This window comes from Oncorhynchus kisutch, linkage group LG26 (genome assembly GCF_002021735.2).
Source record: "Oncorhynchus kisutch isolate 150728-3 linkage group LG26, Okis_V2, whole genome shotgun sequence".
In the NCBI taxonomy this organism is placed as follows: domain Eukaryota; kingdom Metazoa; phylum Chordata; class Actinopteri; order Salmoniformes; family Salmonidae; genus Oncorhynchus; species Oncorhynchus kisutch.
The window spans coordinates 35,166,321-35,187,467 of NC_034199.2; the positions used below are offsets into that span (position 1 = coordinate 35,166,321).

General features: G+C 41.2%; 1 pseudogene; it reads right to left on the reverse strand.

Annotated features, from left to right (window-relative positions):
• The window catches only part of LOC109870738 (low-density lipoprotein receptor-related protein 1B-like), a 332,082-nt pseudogene that overhangs the window by 260,825 nt on the left and 50,110 nt on the right, over window positions 1-21,147 (reverse strand).

Sequence of the window (21,147 nt, forward strand, 5' to 3'; positions counted from 1 at the left end):
TCGGTGGACTTACGTGGATTCATAGACACACAGAACTTCTGGATCAGACGGAGTTAAGGAAGAGAAAGCAGCTAGATCAGGCGATGGCAATTTCCTCCTTTTATGGAGTTGAGATCTGTCGGACATTTCCACCTGACCTAATTAAAGCACCCCTGGCCCAGCTGAGTAAATGGCAATGAATTAAAGGATTATTCCACCAACTCCATGGGACTTTTCTACAGCCACCCCGGAAATGTCTTAAATTCCACACTCCTCAAAAAAGGCTAATTGCTCCCCGTCCTCTGTCATCTCAGGGAGAGGAATTAATCGGGCAACTGGCCGGATATATGTCCGGTTCTTCACCTGGATCTCCACTGATCTAACACGACCATCGGTCCAGGGCATGGTCTTAGTTATATGGCCCACCGGCCAGGAGGCTCAAGGCAGCTGGGGGTCCACCATCATTACTACTTGGCCAGTTTCCAGGCTGGCCATTTCTCTCCACCATTTCCCTCTGTGCTGTAGACTTGGTAGGTAATCCAGAATGAATCGGGCCCAAAAATGGTCAGCTAAGATCTTGCTGTGTCGCCACCGGCGTCTGCCTATGAGGTTGGTATCAGCATACATGGCTTGAGGAAGTGACGCATCTCGGCGTCCCATCAAGAGCATATTCGGTGTAACCGGATCGGGGTCACGATGTCTGCAGAGACATATCCCAAGGGTTTGGAGTTCAAAATCCCTTCCACCTCTATCAGGACGGTCCTCAAGACAGTTTCAGTGACAGTTTTGTCCCCTAGTACGACTCGTAAGGCCGTCTTTACAGATTTGATCTCTCGCTCCCATGTTCCTCCAAAATGAGGAGCTCCAAGAGGGTTAAATTTGAATGAGATTTGTTGGTCCATCAGCTGATCCTGGAGGCTGGGTTCCATGGCTTGGAAGGCTTCCTCCAACCTGGCTTCTCCTGCCTTGAAGTTCGTACCTCTGTCTCCCGTAGGGTTTCCCCCGTCGGGAGATAAACCGCCGTAGCTTGATGATCAAGGGGCCAAAGCAATCTACTCCTGTTGACCAGAAGGGTGGTTTAAGGAGACGCAAGCGAACAGGGGGTAAATCTGCCATTTTGGGCACCGTGGCTCCGGCCCGCCATCTCTGACATTCTTCGCAGGCGTATTGGTGCTTCCGAATGGCTCCTCGTCCTCCAATTATCCAGTACTTCCACCTCATCTCCCCATAGACCCTCTCTGGCCCTGGGTGGAGAAGCCTCCATCATAACTCTTGATGAGGAGCCTGGTAAGAGGGTGTCTGGAGTCAAGGATAATTGGGTGGATAGCATCTGGGTCCAAAACCTCTGCTTGGCACAGCCTCCCTCCGACTCTGATCACTCCAAGGATTGGATCATATTCTGGGATGAGAGAGAGAAGACGGCTGTCCTTAGCCACTTCCCTACCGGCTTTCAGAGCTTTTAACTCCTCAGGGAAGCTAACTGCTTGTGCTTGCTGGAGGAGTAGTGTCTCTGCCGCGAGGGAGGTGGGTATCTAAGCCACCCCATCTGAGGTCTAGTTTGTGGAGGCGATCAGATCCGGCAGTGTTTGGGATTGTGCTAGGTCAGGGAGAGCTGTTGCTGGATAACATGGTGAGGGAGATACCAGGACTCGCTGAGTGGGTTTCCCTCTTCATGAGCGGTCACTTTTGTGACATAGCCTGCCTTCACAAGGTTATGAATCTCTCGGTTATGAACTTCATCAAGCTCAGGATTCTTCACCAGGCGTCGCTCAGTTCCACACAGTAGTGGGGAGTACAGCCGTGTTGTGGTTGCCAGAGGAGGATGGTTGGGCACCCGTAGCAGTGATGTCGCATACCTGTGAACGCCATACATTTCAGTGGTGGTGGTGCTCTTCTTCAGGAGGTCTAATGCATAGGAGTCATGTTTCGAACGAGTGACCTCCTGTAGCTTCCGGTGGGAAAAGGTGTCCATCTTCCAGAGCATCTCAACATTCCGAAGGAGGTCAGTAGCTGCACAGGGGGATGGATCTGGATTGCTTCTGGTGAAGAGGACTTGCTGTGACTGTACAGCTTGGGTGGAGAGAAGTAGATGGGCTGGACCTTGCACAGCCCAACCCAAGGATGTATGGACAGCAATGGGCACTCCTTCTCGTCCAGCTCGTATAGGCTCAGTCGGGGTGACGAGATGTGGGTGTTCTGACCCAATCAGGATAAGTGGCGCTACTCTGGCCAAGTTAGGAAGAGGCAATCCTCGTAGATTATATTGTTTCTGTAGAACACTTACCGGGCAGGAGTGCTCTGCGAGATTCAAGCCATCTGCCGTGAAGGCATTGGTGATGTTATAGGCCACGTCCCTGTTTCCTGAAGGTGAAATGCTAAAGGTCACAGCAGAGCCTTTCATTTGGATAACATCATGTCGCACCGTTCTGAGATTAAGGGTCTCGGGGGTCCCCTCCAGGTTAAGCTGACGGGTGGCCGCCGTGAGAATGATTGTTCTTTCTGACCCATCATCTAGAACGGCGAATGTATCAATGCTTCTCCCTTCACTTTGCAGAGTGACCTTGACCACCTTCAACATGACCCTTGAAACCGGTTCTGCTGGTCGAGGTACAGCTCCTTTGCAGCTCCTACAATTAGCATACTCTGCTCCTTCTGTGCTTGGGGAATTACATCATGTAACACGGTGAGATAGATTTCTTTACAGTGGTTGCAGGGTTTCCTCAATGTGCAGGTCTCTGCCTTATGGCTACAGGCACACTTGTAGCATTGCTCGCCTGAAGTGATCCAGGCCTTCAATTGAGTTTGAGTGAGCTTTTTTACCCTGGGCCAATTACCAATCACGGCAAATCGTTCCTTTCATCCAGGGCCAGGCCAGTCCTCAAACATCAGGTCGGAGGGCTCTCACCCAATTCCGGCTGCCACAAATGGAGGGTCTGGGACAGTAGGGGACCGGCCCAATGAGGGCACAGTGGGCTCATCAGAAGTCCCGGGTTTATCCTTCATGCAACCAGAAGAGGGAGCCAACATTATGAAACTTCTAGTAGACTCAGCCTATGGAATTCCCAGACCCAAACTGTCATACTTTGAAAGCGGAAGGGAGAGTGAATTTGTCCTTTTGGAAATGGCATTGGAGAGCCTACTGGGTATTCACAGTCATCTGTCAGAACGCTACAAATAACAAGTACTAATGGATCATTTGCAACGTTTTTCCATAGTTTTACTATTTTCTACATTGAAAAATATTAGTGAAGACATCAAAACTATGAAATAACACATGGAATCAGGTAGCAACCAACATTTTTTTAAACCAATCTAAATATTTTATATTTGAGATTCTTCAAAGTAGCCACCCTTTTCCTTGATGACAGTTTGCACACTCTTCGCATTCTCTCAACCAGCTTCATGAGGTAGTATTTTTGGAGAAGTTTTAGCAAATTTATTGAAAATAAAATACAGAAATATCTAATTTACACCTCTGAGCCAATGCATGTTAGAATCACCTTCAGCAGCGATTACAACTGTGAGTCTTTCTGGGCAGCTAGCTAGTGTGCGAGGCCGTAATGAATGTGTCAATGTCTGCCACCTTGATTACTCAAATGTCTCTAGACCTGTGTGCACCTACGTTGTAAACTTTCATTATAGGCTAGGTTATAGCAACATCATGATGGGTATATGGAAAATGGGAGTATTATGTAGTAGCCTAAACCATCAATGTTATATTGAGCTGGGTGAATGGAATATGAATGACTGTCATCCAATAATAATAGAAATGTAATAGAAATGAGTCCATGTTCATAAAACATTTCTGCGTCCTCCCTCATTTTAAACAGCACTGACCGCCACTGCCTTTACAGATAATTGTTTATGGAAGGTGCAGAGACAAGGTAGTGATTAAAAAAAATGTTTTAAACACTATTATTGCACACAGTGTCCATGCAACTTATTATATGACTTGTTAAGCAAATTTCTACTCCTGAAAATATTTAGGCTTGGCATTACAAAGGGGTTGAATACTTATTGACTCATTTTTTCATTTGTAAGCATTTTTAAAAACATAATTCCACTTTGACATTATGGGGTATTGTGTGTAGGCCAGTGACACAAAATTTAAATGTAATATGTTTTATTCAGATTGTAACACAACAAAATGTGGAAAAAGTCATGGGGTGTGAATACTTTCTGTTGGCACTGTACCACTATCCCCAACACACCCCAACAGATCCTACACTGTAGTTTTTCTGCACTAAAAACTCTGATATCCAAAATCTTCTCTGCTGCTGTTACTACCAATTCAAACTTCTGGGATTTCCTTTCAATCTTTAATGACAATAGCAATAAACGCCAAGAAGTCAACCTTACTAAAGCACAAACTGTTCGGGTCACTTTGTACTGGCCTACTACTCACTGGGATCCTTTCAGGCTTTGTCCACCATCCTCTACATTCCTCACCATATGACACTTTCTGCACTGCTTTCACCCTGGAAACGTCAATCTGTTTCACTTGTAAAGGACATTTCTGATCCCCAACAACATGGCCACCCCCACCAATGAAACACCACATTTTTTCCCCGAAACCACCATCAAATTTGGAGAAAAAAAATGTATCCTTAAAACTACAACAACATTTTCAGTAACGGTTACACAAATATTTTACTTGCTACAACTGTGATATTGTCCTGTGTGGCTCAGTTGGTTGGCACTTGCAATGCCAGGGTTGTGGGTTTGATTCCCATTGTGGACAAGTATGGAAATATTGTCCACTTAAGTTTCACTGGACAAGAGTGTCCGCTGAAATGTAATTATACATTTTTATTTCATCAACCTTGGTTGAATGCCCTGACTGTAAGTTGTTTAGGACAAGAGCGCCAGCTAAATGACCAAAATACAAATGTAAATATAAAATTGAAAACTTGCAAAGAACTGCACTGCATGGGCAATTCCATTAATATACTGTTAAATAGATTACAGTAATATTTTGTGCCATAAAATGGATTACCATACAATGGATTACAGTAGCTGTACTGTAAAATAAGTTACAGTAATTTACTAGCTAATTGCTGCCAGTAAGTTACTGTACATTTTACAGGAAATGTTTTACAGTGTAGAAGAAGAAAACAAGTCAATGTTTTATATTTTCTCAACTTGAATTAAACATTAAACCCCTTAATATGTTTTTCATTCTCTACATCTCCCCATCTCATGGCCTCTGAGAAAATATGCTCCTTAAATGTATATTTGTGAGCTTATACAACTAATGGTAAACCCATAGTTATCCCTGTACTGCAATGTTTCTCTGCTAAATTAATATTAATGTGTGTGAACATTAGGTTCAGTTAAGTTTATGGGTAATCATATTCAGTTTATTCCTGGTAGGAAACAAGTCACATTGATTAAAACTAGCAACAGTGCGACTCTCCCCAGCTAGGTGTGCTGCTTTGTTTGCCAGTTATTGGACCATAACATAAATCAAGGCAACACCGGGTATTGTCTCACCACAAAACTCTCCCAGAGTGTTGAGATGGTTACCAGTTAAAACCTCAATCCTTAAATCTGTCATTATCCTAACCTGACTATGTCTACTACCACATTCCCTGGTGGCAGATCTATTTTTTATTCAACTAGACAAGTCAGTTAAGAACAAATTCTTATTTACAATGACGGCCTACAGTACACCGGCCAAACCCTGAAGACGCTGGGCCAATTTTGCACCGCACTATGGGACTCCCAATCACGGCCGGTTGTGATACAGCCTGGATTCAAACCAGGGTGTCTATAGTGACCCCTCTAGCATTGAGATGCAGTGCCTTAGACCGCTGCGCCATTCGGGGGAAGATGGATGTGGTCAGTGGTGGAACAAATTAATAGTTCCTCTCCTGAAGCTACCCAATGCTGAAAAACAAGTTTACGATCAACTTGGCCTAATCATATACCGACACCCAGAATGGTTGAACGAAGAACCAACATTGTATCGTCTATGTTTATTAATAGAAATGAAGAATACATGGCATATATGCAGATGATGTTGTTTGTAATACAGTTCTCTTAGTCTCACCTTGTTTGGCTGTGCAGGATGTTCTGTCATTCTGTAAGATGTATCCCTCTGTACAGCTGCATCTATATGAGCCGTAGGTGTTCAGGCAGGATTGGCTACATGCTCCGTACACAGCACATTCATCATAATCTGAGCAGAAGGGGAGAGCCATTTCTAACAAATTAGGTGTGCTCAAACATGACCCAAATACATAAAGTATACTTAATGTGGCCCTCACTGTACCACCGTAGAAATGGTTACCACACAACCAAGGAACTTACGTTGGAAAGTCATTGGATCCTGTAGTGTGAAAACTGTCACTTCAGGCACTCTTTTCTACTCTTTATGCTACAGGCATATTCCTAGCCTCGTAGTCATACTGTATGAGCTGTAGCCACCCATGCGAAACGTAAATATATTTATAAATACTTAAAAAATACTTCATTAATATATTTTTATATATTTACATAGGTCTGTGATAAATATACTTAAGTATATTTAAAATGATCTAAATTGGAACAATTAAAATATATTTAATGTTTTTAATGACCATTTTATTTGTTTTTATTCGCATTTAAGTATATTAAATATATGTTTGTACTTAAGTATATTGTTAGTATATTAGATAATGAGCAAAACAAATATACTTTCAATACACCTTAATTACATTTTATGTATAGTTCTCCTAAATTTGAAGTTAACATTTCAATAAAATGTGTAACATGTAATGTGCAATTAAAAGTACAACATCATTCAGTTTGAAAATGAAAACATTTCAATAAGCTAAATATGAGGAACAATATCATGAATCAAAACTTCAGCTGCTGAAAAGGATGCTGGGTAATATGCAATTTTTTGGAACATGTATTTTGAACGTATGCAATATTTTGTGGACATTTAAGTTAAATCTACTTTTTTGAAAGTATACTTCAGTATATTTTCCTGAGATACAAAAAAGTACACTCCCAGGAAGCATGTTCCTCAGCTGTGCATGTTTCCTTATGTGGAATACTTTTTTATTATAATTTTTTATTGTACCTTTATTTAACCAGGCAAGTCAGTTAAAGAACACATTCTTATTTTCAATGACGGCCTGGGAACAGTGGGTTAACAATTGTTATCATTGCCAACCTTCTCCACTCTTCTGAACTCAAATTCAGAAAGTACTTCAGGACTCATTATTGGCACTGAAACTACAGTGCCTTACAAAAGTATTCATACCCCTTGGATTTCTTCACATTTTATTGTAACAAAGTGGGATAAAAATGGATGTAATTGTAATTTTTGGTCAACAATCTACACAAGATAATCTGTTATGTCAGTGTAAGACAATTTGTATTATTTTTTTTTAAAAGATTGATAGAAATATAATAACTAAAACATAGTCATTGCGTAAGTATTCTGCTCCCTGAGTCAATACATTTTAGAAACACCTTTGTGTCTTCTTGGGTAAGCGTCTAAGGGCTTTGAACACCTGGATTGTACAATATTAGCCTATAATTATTTTCATAATTCTTCAAGCTCTGTCAAGATGTTGGGGAACATTGCTAGACAGCAATTTTCAAGTCTTGCCATAGCTTTTCAAGGCATTTTAAGTCAAAACTGTAACTTAGTCACTTGGTCTTCTTGGTGTAGATTTGTAGATTTGGCCATGTGTTGTAGGTTATTGTCCTACTGAAAGTTTAATTCCTCTACTAGTGTCTGGTGTAAAGCACACTGAAGCAGGTTTTCCTCTAGGATTTTGTCTGTGCTTAGCTCCATCCTGTTTCTTTTTACCCTGACAAACGCCCCAATATGTCAAGCATACACATACCATTATGCAGACAGCACCATGCTTGGAGGTAGTTAAGTGATGTGTTGTGTTGGATTTGCCCCAAACATAAGACTTTGCATTTAGGCCAAAAAGTGTGTTCCTTCGACGTGTTTTCTGTTGTTGTTGCAGTGTTACTTTAGTGCCTTATTGCATACAAGATGCATGTTTTGGTAACATCCCATTCCTGTCCTGCAGCTCAGTTCAGAAGGTAGTGTATACATAATCCACAGCATAATTATTAACTTCACCGTCATTAAAGAGATCTTCAATGTCTCATTTGATATTGTTACCCATCTACCAATCAATGCCATTATTTATGAGGCTTTCGAAAGGCTCCCTGGTCTTTGTAGTTGAATCTGTACTTGGAATTCAATACTTGACTGAGGGACCTTACAGATGTTGTATGTATGGGGAACAGTGGAAGGATTAGTCATTTAAAAATCATGCCAACCCTTATTATTTCACAAAGAGTGAGTATCTAACATATTATGTGATTTGTTAAGCTAAATTGTACTCCTGAACTAATTGAGACTTGACTAACCAAATTTGTATTGATCTTACAATTTTTTTTATACATCTTCCACTTTGACATTATAGTATTTTGAGAAAATTGTTAACCAAAACAAGTTTTACAGTTTTAACTCCACTTTGTAACACAATAAAATCTGAAGAAATCAAAGGGGTGTAAATACTTTTGCAAGGCACTGTATACTTTTAGTGTACTTAATCTCCATCTGGCACAGCCAGAAGAGGACTAGCTACCTCTCAGAGCCTGGTTCCTCTCTAGGTTTCTTCCTAGGTTCCTAGGTTTCTTCCTAGGTTCCTCCTTTTCTAGAGAGTTTTTCCTAGCCACTATGCTTCTACATCTCCATTGCTCTGCTGATGTAAAAAAGGGCTTTATATATACATTTGATTGATTGTGTCACGCCCTGACCTGAGATATCTCTGTTTTCTTTATATTTTGTTTAGGTCAGGGTGTGACTAGGGTGGTTACGCTAGTTTTTGTATTGTCTAGGGGTTTTGTATTGTCTAGGGTTTTTGTATGTCTAGGGTTTATGTATGTCTAGGTTATTGTAGGTCTAGGTGATTTGTATGTTTATGGTGGCCTGATATGGTTTCCAATCAGATATATATATATATATATTGGTAGCCATTTCCCTTTGGTGTTTGTGGAATCTTGTTCTATGTTTAGTTGACTGTCTGCACTATTCGTATAGCGTTCGTTTGTGCATGTTTGTTTTGTTTTGCTGAATTTTGATTTTATTAAATACATGTGAAACTCTACTCACGGTTACCCTTGGTCTCATTCATACGACGAACGTGACAGATTGATCACTCACAGAGTATCATAAATATATATATATAAATATATATGTATACATACAGTTGAAGTCGGAAGTTTCCATACACTTAGGTTGGAGCCATTAAAACAAATTTTTCAACCACGACACAAATTGCTTGATAACAAACTATACTTTTGGCAAGTCGGTTAGGACATCTACTTTGTGCATGACACAAGTCATTTTTCCAACACTTGTTTACAGACAGATCATTTCACTTATAATTCACTGTATCACAATTCCAGTGTGTCAGAAGTTTACATAGACGAAGTCGACTGTGCCTTTAAACATCTTGGAAAATTCCAGAAAATGATGTCATGGCTTTAGAGGCTTCTCATAGGCTAATTGACATAATTTGAGTCAATTGGAGGTGTACCTGTGGATGTATTTCAAGGCCTACCTTCAAACTCAGTGCCTCTGTGCTTGACAACATGGGAAAATCAAAAGAAATCAGCCAAGACCTAAGAAGAAAATTGTAGACCTCCACAAGTCTGGTTCATCCTTGGGAGCAATTTCCAAATGCCTGAAGGTACCATGTTCATCTGTACAAACAATAGTAGGGCAAGTATAAACACCATGGGACCACGCAGCTGTCTTACCGCTCAGGAAGGAGATGCATTCTGTCTCCTATAGATGAACGTACTTTGGTGCGAAAAGTGAAAATCAATCTCAGAACAACAGCAAAGGACCTTGTGAAGATGCTGGAGGAAACAGGTACAAAAGTGTCTATATCCGCAGTAAAACAAGTCCTATATCGACATAACCTGAAAGGCCTCTCAGCAAGGAAGAAGCCACTGCTCCAAAACCGCCATAAAAAAAGCCAGACTACGGTTTGCAACTGCATATGGGGACAAAGATCATACTTTTTGGAGAAATGTCCTCTGGTCTGATGAAACAAAAATGGAACTGTTTGGACATAATGACCATTGTTATGTTTTGAGGAAAAAGGGGGAAGCTTGCAGCCCGAAGAACACCATCCCAACCGTGAAGCATGGGGGTGGCAGCATCATGTTGTGGGGGTACTTTGCTGCAGGAGGGACTGGTGCACTTCACAAAATAGATGGCATCACGAGGTAGGAAAATTACGTGGATATATTGAACCAACATCTCAAGACATCAGTCATGAAGTTAAAGCTTTGTCGCAAATAGGTCTTCCAAATGGACATTGACTCCAAGCATACTTCCGAAGTTGTGGCAAAATGGCTTAAGGACAACAAAGTCAAGGTATTGGAGTAACCTCAAACCTATAGAAAATGTGTGGGCAGAAGCGTGTGTGAGCAAGGAGGCCTAAAAACCTGACACAGTTACACCAGCTCTGTCAGGAGGAATGGGCCAATATTCACCCAATTTATTGTGGGAAGCTTGTGGAAGGCTACCCAAAACATTTGACCCAAATGAAACAATTTAAAGGCAATGCTACCAAATACTAATTGTGTGTATGTAAACGTCTGACCCACTGGGAATGTGATGAAAGAAATAAAAGCTGAAATAAATCATTCTCTCTACTATTATTCTGACGTTTCACATTCTTAAAATAAAGTGGTGGTCCTAACTGGCCTAAGACAGGGATTTTTTTTTACCAGGAATACATTTTTGTGTGTTTAAGTTTAATCATAGTGAACATTTAGTATACTTAAAGACTGAAACAAAAGTATTTGAAGGTTTATGATAGTATTTTAATAGTAAACTTTAGATATACTAGAAAAGTAGAACTATATTATAATGTTTTGTCTATTTTAGTCCTTCATTGCCATCATGAACCAAACATTGGTTACAAAACTGACCTGACCTCTGATATGTCACAGCAGCTGTCAGACTGGACTGGGCTGCTACTTAAGGGGTCTGAGGGAAGAACTCCTTGCCCTGCAGACAGATGGTTCTCATTTCCAACAGGCCTCCTGCCTGCGCTAGTGATTTCAGAAGTTTGGCAGAGGGTGAAGGAGAAAAGAGAGGAGCGAGAGCGTTAACGAATCCTACCTCTGCAGCTTGTCCCATCTTCGCTGACCTCGAAGCCGTCAGCGCAGAAACAGAAGGTGCCGTTTCTCGTCATGACACAGCCGTAGCGGCAACGCAGCTCATGGCAGGCTGACAGCAGCTCTGATAGAGAGAGAGAGAGAGAGAGAATCAATAGGTATGTTGCGCAACAGTTACTGTCAGTCTCTGGGAAATGCTAAATGGTTGGGAACACAGCCGCTCATGTAACTGCTAACTCTAAAAACTTTAAAACTGATATTAGTAGATATTCTCTCTGCAGACAGCCTTCTTACAATCTCAGAGAAATCACGGAAGCTAATAGAGGAGAAGAAAAATGATCAAAGTACATTAGTTTTCCATTTACAGACTAAACCTGCATGTACTGTGCTGCACTCAATTATACTAATAATTGAAGCAGAGTACCCTAAGTTTATTGTAGTCATCAAGGATGACAGCTGATGTCAGTCGTGACCAGTGCTACCAATTAATAACTTGAATTTAGAACCCTGCTCACAGTATAGAACAAATACTATATGCAAGAACGTCCCATAGAGCCTATATCTCCTTTTTCTATAGCGTGAGGCAGCTTGATGTACAAGTACATCCCCAGGCCAGGATGGTAGTCTATCGCAAGCAAAGCAGTCTAAAATGACTTTGTGGGACATCAGCCTTGTATTCTAGCACACTTTGTATTCTAGTACACTTGTCTACTTGGAATAAAAAATGACAGCAGTTCTGAGAGGGACAACGTCTCTTGTCCCAAGCTGCTAGAGTTCATTCTATTGTACGGATGTTCTCTGTGTTACACCATTCTCTGTACAGAACAGAACAAAAGACTGGCAATTTAAGACTTGATAGATGTTCAATGGAATAAGTGACAGATAGAAAAGAATGAGCTTCGAAAATAGAGAAAAAAAGTTTTAACTGTTGAAAATATGGATATGCCGCCCCTGAACATGAATTACTGTCAAATAGAAACCGTGAGGATGAAGGCTGTTAAGGCTGCTCATTGATTTGACTTGTTTTCTTCTATTACCAACAACATAGCACTAGTTGGTGTTTAAAACAATCTGGGAACCTTGCGGCAGAACCAAGCAAACTCCTGACAGCATTATGCTTAGACAGGAAGACATCAGTGAGCTCAGACAATAACCAAAGCCTCAGAACATCACTATCTGTGGAGGAGAGAGCCAACAGAACAGAAATAAATTGATTTATATTGGTCTTGTTTTTAGGAATTAAAATGCATTTATAAACTGGGTGGTGAATGCTGACTGGCTGACAACCGTGGTATATCTAACCGGACACCACGAGTATGACAAAACATTTATTTTGATTGCTCTAATTACATTGGTAACCAGTTTATATTAGCAATAAGGCACCTCGGGGGTTTGTGGTATATGGCCAATGTACCACGGCTAAGGGCTGTATCTAGGCACTCTGCGTTGCGTCGTTCATAAGAACAGCCCTTAGCCTTGGTATATTGGCCATATACCACAAACCCCTGTATTGCCTTATTGCTTAACTATACAGAGGAAGTTGACAGTTTAAAAGTGTAGAATTTTTCATTGATTTACAGAGGCGTCAGAAGTTAATGTTTCCCTATGTGTCTTTGCAGGCTGCTTGCTGACACATGAAGATGTATTGGTCAGGAGGATAGATGGCAGGTGAAAAATACAAGCTGTCCGGGTGGCTGTTGGAACCTAGTACATTAACTAGTAAGGATAAAGACATCTCAGATGGATAATTTCATTTCAAAGACATGTTTGAAATCATTATGTATGAATCCCAATGCAATGCTGTACAGTACACATTAATATACACTCACACATTCATACATACATGTATACTACAGTAACTCTGGGCCGTAAGCACTACCCTCTGTAGTGCCTTGTGGTCAGAGGCAGAGCAATTGCCATACCAGGCAGTGATGCAACCTGAGGATCTCAGGACCCATGCCAAGTCTTTTTAGTTCCTGAGGTTGCTTTGTCATGCCCTCTTCACAACTGTCTTGGTATGTTTGGACCATTCTAGTTTGTTGTTGATGTGGAGAGCAAGGAACTTGAAGCTCTCAACCTGCAGCCACATCGATGAGAATGGGGGCGTGCTCAGTCCTCTTTTTCCTGTAGTACACAATCATCTCCATAGTCTTGGTTACATTGAGGGATAGGTTGTTATTCTGGCACCACCTGGCCAGGTCTCTGACCTCCTCCCTATAGGCTGTCTCGTTGTTGTTGGTGATAAGGCCTACCACTGTTGTGTTGTCTGCAAACTTAATGATGGTGTTGGAGTCCATGCAGTCGTGGGTGAACAGGGAGTACAGGAGGGGACTGAGCACGCAACCCTGGGGAGCTCCAGTGTCGAGGATCAGCGTGGCAGATGCGTGGCTACCTACCCTTACCACCTGGGGGCGGCCCGTCAGGAAGTCCAGGATCCAGATGCAGAGGGAGGTGTTTAGTCCCAGGATCCTTAGCTTAGTGATGAACTTTGAGGGTACTATGGTGTTGAACGCTGAGCTGTAATTCAATGAAATACATTCTCACATAAGTGTTCCTTTTGTCCAGGTGGGAAAGGGCAGTGTGGAGTGCAATACATATTGCATCATCTGAGGATCTGTTTGGGCGGTATGCAAATTGGTGGGTCTAGGGTTTCTGGTATAATGGTGTTGATGTGAGCCATTAGCAACCTTTCAAAGCACTTCATCAATCTACACACAATACCCTATAATGACAAAGCAATAACGGGTTGTATTTGGGGAGTTTCTCCCATTCATCTCTGCAGATCCTCTCAAGCTCCGTCAGGTTGGATGGGGAGCATCGCTGCACAGCTATTTTCAGGTCTCTCCAGAGATGTTAGATGGCTGTGGCTGGGCCACTCAAGGACATCCCGTGACTTGTCCCTAAGCCACTCCTGCATTGTCTTGTTGGGTGCTTAGGGTCGTTGTCCTGTTGGAAGGTGAACCATAGCCCCAGTCTGAGGTCTTGAACGCTCCGGAGCAGGTTTTCATCAAGGATCTCTCTGTACTTTGCTCCGTTCATCTTTCTCTCTATCCTGACTAGTCTCCCAGTCCCTGCCACTGAAAAACATCCCCACAGCATGATGCTTCTGCCACTGTGATTCACCGTAGGGATGGTGCCAGATTTCCTGCAGATGTGGCGCTTGGCATTCAGGCCAAAGATTTCAATCTTGGTTTCATCAGACCAGAGAATCTTATTTCTCGTGGTCTGTGAGTCCTTTAGTTGCCTTTCGCAAACTCTAAGCCGGCTGTCATGTGCCTTTTACTGAGGAGTGGCTTCCGTCTAGCCATTTTACCATAAAGGTCTGATTGGTGGAGGGCTGCAGAGATGGTTGTCCTTCTGGAAGTTTCTCACATCACCACAGAGGAACTCTGGAGCACTGTCAGAGTGACCATCAGGTTCTTTGTCACTTCCCTGACCAAGGCCCTTCGACAGTGAATGCTCAGTTTGGCCGGGAGGCCAGCTCTATGAAGAGTTTTGGTGATTCCAAACTTCTTCCATTTATGATGGAAGCCACTGTGTTCTTGGGGACCTTCAATGCTTCAATATTTTTCTGGTACCCTTCCCCAGATCTGAGGCTCGACACAATCCTGTCTTGGAACTCTACAGACAAATCCTTCGACCTCACGGCTTGTTTTTTTTCTGACATGCACTGTCAACTGTGGGACCTTACAGGTGTGTGCCTTTCCAGATCATGTCTACTCAATTAAATTTACCACAGGTGGACTCCAATGAAGTTGTAGGAACATCTCAAATATGATCACTGGAAACAGGATGCACCTGAGCTCAGTTTAGATACTCATAGCAAATGGTCTGATTACTTATGTAAATAAGGTATTTTTGTTTTATATTTTTTATAAAAACATTTGCAAAAATTTCAAAAACCCTGTTTTCGCTTTGTCATTATGGGGTATTCTGTGTAGATTGACGAGGGAAAAATTATATCATCAATTTTAGAATAAGGCTGTAACGTAACAACATTTTGGAAAAAGTCAAAAGGGTGTGAATACTTTCCAAATGTACTGTATTTAACTGGCAAGAGCTGTATTTGACACAGACCATGTCATTTATGTAACAAAGACATACTTTGTTGAAATAGCTCAAATGCACCAAGCTGTCTGTGTATTTTGTGGTGCATGTACTCTGTAAAGCCCACCCGCTAGTATTGTTTCTCTTGATCCTTTCTTCTATGCCCAGTAAGATTCAGGCGTTATCGTTCAGGATGTGTTAACTGGCATACTTCCCTGTTCTGTGGGAAGAGAACATGCAAAACGACTAGACGCTGGGCCCAAAGATATCCAAACCAAAGCTAATCCGCATATCTCCTAGCAGACACCAGACCATCTATTTCACTCCCAGACAAAAGGCAGGGTAAGGAGAGATGCCTGCCTTCTGCTCTGTTGCTAGAGCAACTGCCAAGCCTTGGGTACCACCTTAAATGTAGCATTCATAAAGCCTTCATGTGCATGACAGTTATAATGTCCCTTCATATGTTTTTATATATTTTGAGTGCATCATTGAGCAGTCACCTCTAATCACCTCTAGAGGTGTTCTATGGCTGGCTGGAGGTTTGTTTGCTCAGTCACAGGTAAAAAAAATAAAAATATTAAATAGCATTTGTTTCACTTATGCATCAGGGACTAACTACTGTAGAGGAGCAGCTACAGAGAGATGCAAAGCAGATGAAAAGTGCATCGCTACACCCATAGGGAGATGGAGTGCAGAGCAATATAACATGTATTTTGTGAATTTAAAGCTCAGACATAGAAGCGGATAAATAGACTATGTACTTGGCCAACTGGAAGGACATGCTTTCAGGTGTTCTCATTTAATTTTAAATGTGTAGTTCATAATTTGGAGAACAATACTGGATATATTACCTAGGATATTGCCTATCTTAGGTCATTTTCAACCTAGGATAGGGGGAGGGTAGGTAATAACATCCTGAGCTAAGAATTCACAGAGTAGACCAAATAGCATTTTATTTATTGGTAACAAGGGGAAGGGTTTGTAACTATGATATTCATGATTATTTAATCATTTGTAAATGCATTATAAACCATCAATAAATTGGTCAGATTAGTGTGATTTCCAGTCCTTACAAAATAGTGAGCCACTATTTACCTCCAGCTATTAACCACTTATAAATGCACTTTCAAATGCCTATGATATTGAACCCTTATGTACTGTATGTAACCTTTATTTAACTAGGCAAGTAAGTTAAGAACAAATTCTTATTTACAATGACAGCCTACACTGGACAAAGCCGGACGACGCTGGGCCAATTGTGCACCGCCCTATAATTGACCCAGGGTGTCTATAGTGACATCTCAAGCACTGAGATGCAGTACCTTAGACCACTGCGCCACTCGGGAGCACACCATGCAACCTTATTTTCAATGCTTGCAAGTTAAACAATTGCTATTTTTTTCATTTTCCATTTGTTTTGTCTTGTTTTTCCGCACACCTGGATTACATCCCCTCATCACTCTACGTGTATATTATCCTCTGTTCCCCCCATGTCTGTGTGGTTTTGTTCATTTGTTATATGTGTGTCGCTTCAGGCTGGTTTTGCGCCGGATATTGTTAACCCGTGGTTTTGTTATTTTGTACCATGTTGTGTGATTTTGTGCTATGGCTTTTTCCTTGGTCCAGAGTGTTGACATAGTTGCATCCGGCTGTTTTCCTCTGCCTGATTAAAGTGTGCCTGTTCACTCATCTCTGCTCTCCTGCACCTGACTTCATTTGACCAGTTGCACACACTCTGACACAGAGCTTGAAAACTATTACGGACTACAAAGGGAAACCCAGCTGCGAGCTGCCCAATGACGTGAGCCTACCAGACTTATGGCTTGGGGGTAATAACTGTTGAGAAGCCTTTTTGTCCTAGACTTGGCACTCCGGTACCACTTGCCATGCGGTAGTAGAGAGAACAGTCTATGACTGTGGTGGCTGGGGTCTTTGACAATTTTTAGGGGCTTCCTCTGACACCACCTGTTGTGGAGGTCTGGGATGGCAGGCAGCTTAGCCCCAGTGATGTACTGGGCCATACGCACAACCCTCTGTAGTGCCTTGCGGTCGGAGGCCGAGCAGCCATAAGACTGCTGAACAATTAATGAAATGGCCACCCAGACTATTTAAATTGACACCCCCCTCCTCCATGTATTTTTTTTATACTGCTGCTTCGCATTGTTTATTATCTATGCATAGTCACTTTACCACTACCTACATGTACAGATTATCTCGACTAACCTCGGTACCGGTACCCCCTGTATATAGCCTTTTTATCGTTATTTTATTGTTACCTTTTAAAATTATTTTTTACTTTAGTTAATTTTGTAAATATTTTCTTATCTCTCTTTCTTAAACTGCATTGTTGGTGAAGGGCTTGTAAGTAACTATTTCACAGTAAGGTTTACACCTGTTGTATTTAACGCATGTGACAAATAAAGTTTGATTTCATAATATTGGTGTGGTTTGCTAGTTTTGAAGAAATTCCCCTGACTTTGTGAGATCTGCCCATCAGTGAATTGCGCTGAATATAAAGACGACCTAGAACATGCCCAGAATGTTGTTTGACACTTACATTGTGACAGTGCATAGTGAGGAATCAGGATGGGCGTGGCTATGAGAAGTGTGCAAAGGCCAGACAGAAGAGATGGCCCGACTAACTTACTATCTAGCTAGTAAATTAGACACAATTGTGATAACTAGCTAACCCCTTTAATCTGGTGTATCTAGCTATTAGTGTTAGCAAGTTAAAAACTAGCAATTATTATTAGCTAGCAGTGGATAACTTAACTAGCTAAGCCTAAATGGTATAAATCATGATAATGATTATAGTAGAGTTGTATAGCTAGAGTGTCTATGCTAAATTGTCATAAATTCCTCTTCTCTCCCACATATTCTCATAAGGTCTCAGACTCCAGGATTGGAAAATAAATTCTTAACCAGAAAGAAACAGATGACAACACAGAAGGGGACCATGAGACCCTATGCAGTGTATGATATACCATTTTGTAGCGGTGAGTCTCTACTTTTATACAATGTAAAAAAACAAAACCCAATTTCACATTTTTCCACATAAGACCGAATCCAGGTGTTGAGTCACATATTGTATTTTAAATAGTTAATCTGTTGTCCATTTTTATTCTGACTTGTAATGTTAAGAAGTGGAGAAAAAAACATGCCCTGTTTATCTGAACTAGTTAGGCTACTCACCATACCAATGATAGGCTACGCATTTTTTTAAAGATCACTTATATATTGCATGTTTGAGGAGATTATATTATGTTATACATGTTTGCAACTCATTAATAAATGAGTTAAACATATCTATTCAACAGTTATACATGTTGGTAACTCAATTGTTAATGGTCAGTGCATTGCCACTTTAAAATAAGGTATCATTTTAGTAGCTATAAATGTTTATAACTCAGTTATATAAATGTTCATAGGTCTGTCACTTTAAAATAAGGTATACTTTTAGCAGTTATAAATGTTGGTAACTCAGCTATAAATATTTATAGGTCTGTGACTTTAAAATAAGGCATACTTTTAGCAGTTATACATGTGGTTAAATCATGTATAGATGATTTTAGAGTTCACTCGGAGCTTAGACTTACTTATACACCAGTGGAAGAGGCAGAGGGGAGGACAGCTCATAATAATGGCTGGAACGGAGCAAATGGAATGGCATCAAACACTTGAAACCATGTGTTTGATGTATTTGAAACCATTCCCCTGATTCCGCTCCAGCCATTACCACGAGCCTGTCCTTCCCAATTAAGGTGCCACCAACCCCCTGTGTTATACGCAGTATTGGGTACCTCATCACTACATTCATGAGAAGATTCAAAACTTTTTTTAAATGTTCAGTCAATTAGTGGTGGGTATGAAGACCAAAACATTAAACGTTGTGAGAGGATACCTCCGCCACTGTTTCACCAACCAAAGGTATTATGGTTACCATTTAACACCAGAGTGTTCCCTATCCTTGAACTATCACAGAGAAGTGTGTTGGAATAATCTGGTAAGGGGTAATGTGTTAGGAATGATGATTGAATAATGTCATAGATGTACATTTGGCCAGGGAATCAGGGTTTCAAAGGTGGATCAAGACACATCATGAAAACCAACCGTTTCTGTTCCTGGGACAGAGTACCAATGCATCACACCCAAAAGTGAGAAAATAACTATTGTTCAACTGTGCAAATATTGAAAATAAAATAATTTTAGGTAAATATTGGCTCACTATTTGGAAAACACTGACCAGTTACTACACTATTTTGAACAATGCAATATAACTGTTTATGAATGGTATATAATGTATTTACAAACAATTAAATAATCATTAATAACGTAATTATAACCTCTTTATAAAACCTTTACAAATGTAACTTTATTGAAAAAGTGTTACCTTTTTTATCTAAGGAAAGATAAACCCATCATCCACCTGAAAACACAGTGACTGAGCTGATCGCTAACCTAAACCGTCTCTCAACTAACAACTAACCCAACTCTGAGCTAACTGCTAACATAACCTGGCTCTGAGCTCTGAGCAAACCACTAACTCAGCATTTCCCAAACTCGGTCCCAGGAACCCCAAGGGGGGCAAGTATTGGTTGTTGCCCTAGTACTACACAGCTGATTAAAATAATTAAAGCTTGATGGTTAAATAAATGAGGAGTTAATTTTTTGAATCAGCTGTATAGCGCTACAGCAAAAAGCTAAATGTGCACCCAATGGAGTCCCAAGGAAACCCTGCGCTAATCTAACCGGCTCTGAGCAAACACCACAGGAGGTCACACAGATGGCCAGGTATGGCCTGCATAGTGATCACTGTGGCACTGGATCCTGTGCCAGCACAAACACGGCTGGTGCTGCTTCACCACGGAGCTACAAAAGGGGCAGGCCAGACTAACAGTGATCTCCCCCCATCTGGACTCATTATAGGCTTTCCTTCTGGGATATGCGTGGCCTTTGTATCTGGGAAGGCCAGCCCTTTAACAAGCATCTCCATTCCCCTACCCAGCCTCCCACGTTAGCTCTCAAGGCCTCCAATTAATGTGAGACCAAATTAAGATGCTGACCCAACACAGAAGCCAGGGCTGTCTCCAGCCTGTAGGAGCTTTAATAAGCATGGCATGGCGTAGATCTCCCCTGCTCCCATATTAAAACACTAACCCATCCTGCTCTCTAATCACTGTGGGTGTCAGTGAGTGGGTAAGTGGGTAAGCAGAGTAACAAGGTTCAAGCATTCAAATGGACCAGAAGTTGCAGTAAGAAGAGACGTCACAAAGCATTTTCTTGTAGCGATCTTATAAATTATAACACACCAAGCAATTGTCTGTAGAAGAGAAGAACCATACTTTTTCTTGAAGTGATCATAAAAGTTATGAAGTTATCCAAGTAGCTTTAAGTGTGTCAGCTTGAATGTGACATAGAACTGTCTAGATTCTGACAGTGTAAACAGTCATAAAAAATGTGCGATACATGAACATGTACATGTTAGTTTGAAGGCATATAATCCCATAGCTCAGGAATCAGGCTCAAATGGGACAGGAAATATTGTTAATCCCTCAAAGCACAATCTTCTGGGGGATTTCAGAAACGGGTACTCCACAAATTTTCTGACATGCCCTTAAATATTAGAAGAAATCTCCTGGGTGTGTGAGTGTCAGAATGTGAATCTAACCCCACACATTGTTATTTCAGAATCCATTCGCGAGGAGGAAAATCCTACATAATAGGATTTGATCTCACCAGATTGTCTAAGCCATTAGGGAGAGTAATGATATGACTGACAATATCTCACCAGACTGCGAATAAACCGAGTGAGATGCATCAAATATTGATTGTGAGAGTCTGTCATTGTTTATATGGCGTGTGTGTGTGTGTAGCCGTGTGTGTGCGCCTGGCATGCAGCTAAACTGGCAAAACACAAAACATGAGTGAAATGTGTAACTTGTCAAAGAGTTGGACTTAAAAGTT